We start from the raw sequence: 1,368 nt of genomic DNA on the forward strand, positions 1-1,368 counted from the left end.
GTATATTCTTTTTCCCACAGCACTATTGAGCAGTTGAGGGAATGGTGCATAGAGCTTCAGCAGCTCTTGTTGTGAGATTTCTGGTTCTTTGTGATCTCTATCCTCCTCCTTTGTTGAGTTGTCTTCAGGATGTTTGCACACTTTGCTTTGCTTGTCTTCAATCTCTTGATCACTTGTAGTCACCATTTTGCAATCTTCCCATCTTTCTTTCTTGGCTTCTCCTTTGGGGTTTTTCTCCGTGTCACTTGGGAAGCTATCAGTAGGTTTGGGAATCTTCACAGCTAAATATCCCACTTGGAATTCCAGCTTACTAATGGTCTCTCCCTGGTTCTTAATATTGGCTCGCACCTCCTCTTTGAACACCTTATTTTCTTGAATCTCTTGGCATATTCCTTCAAGTAAGGCTTCAATCTTAGAGAGCTTGTCATCAATTGATGAGTGATTCGGGGCAGACGTGCTGTTTTGGTTTTGATAAGTATGTGGAGAAGTGTTGTTGTGGGGGTGTTGAGATGTCCTCTGGGTGAATTGCTGGTGAGCTGCATTGTTCTTGGAGTTGTAATGTCTCTGGTCTTGGTTTTGATCTTGCTCACTTCCCCACCCAAAGTTTGGGTGGTTTCTCCATCCAGGGTTATAAATTTTTAAGTATGGATCATAATTTTTTCTTGGTGAATTCCCAATGTAGTTGGCTTGCTCCTGACTACCCTCTGCTTCTTCATGCACTCCTTCTTGTGTTGTTGATGAAGTGGAGATTGCTGCTACTTGGTTCCTCTCCATCTTCTTGGTGAGGTCAGCCAGCTGCTGGGTAATGAGCTTGTTTTGGGCCAACAGAGCATCTACATTGTTTAGCTCCATCACTCCTCTTGTGTTCCCTCTTTCGGAAGCATAGAAGTAGTCGTTCTCTGCTACTGTTTCAATAACATCTATGGCTTCCTCAATGGTCTTTTTCTTGTTCAAGGATCCTCCAGATGAATGGTCTACGGCCTTCTTTGACTCATAAGAGAGCCCTTCATAAAAAATGTGCAGCTGCACCCATTCATTGAACATGTCAGGTGGACACCTCCTTGTTAAGTCCTTGAACCTCTCCCATGCTTCATATAGAGTCTCACCATCTTGTTGCCTGAAAGTTTGAACCTCAGCTCTCAGCCTATTGATTCGTTGAGGAGGGTAGAATCTTGCTAAGAATTTGTTCACCACATCTTCCCAAGTTGTCAAGCTCTCCCTTGGGAAGGATTCCAGCCACTTGGCTGCCTTGTCTCCGAGTGAGAAGGGAAATAAGAGCAGTCTATAGGCGTCAGGATGAACACCATTAGACTTCACTGTGTCACATATTCTCAGGAAGGTGGTTAAATGTTGATTGGCGTCTTCTTG

General features: G+C 43.9%; 1 non-coding gene across 1 annotated transcript; it reads left to right on the forward strand.

Annotated features, from left to right (window-relative positions):
• The first annotated feature begins 1,042 nt into the window (after positions 1 to 1,042).
• LOC112774629 (small nucleolar RNA R71) lies at positions 1,043 to 1,146 on the forward strand. Its single transcript, XR_003189106.1, has one exon. It is a non-coding gene; the product is annotated as a small nucleolar RNA R71 (small nucleolar RNA).
• Positions 1,147 to 1,368: the final 222 nt, after the last annotated feature.

This window comes from Arachis hypogaea, chromosome 18 (genome assembly GCF_003086295.3).
Source record: "Arachis hypogaea cultivar Tifrunner chromosome 18, arahy.Tifrunner.gnm2.J5K5, whole genome shotgun sequence".
NCBI classification, from domain to species: domain Eukaryota; kingdom Viridiplantae; phylum Streptophyta; class Magnoliopsida; order Fabales; family Fabaceae; genus Arachis; species Arachis hypogaea.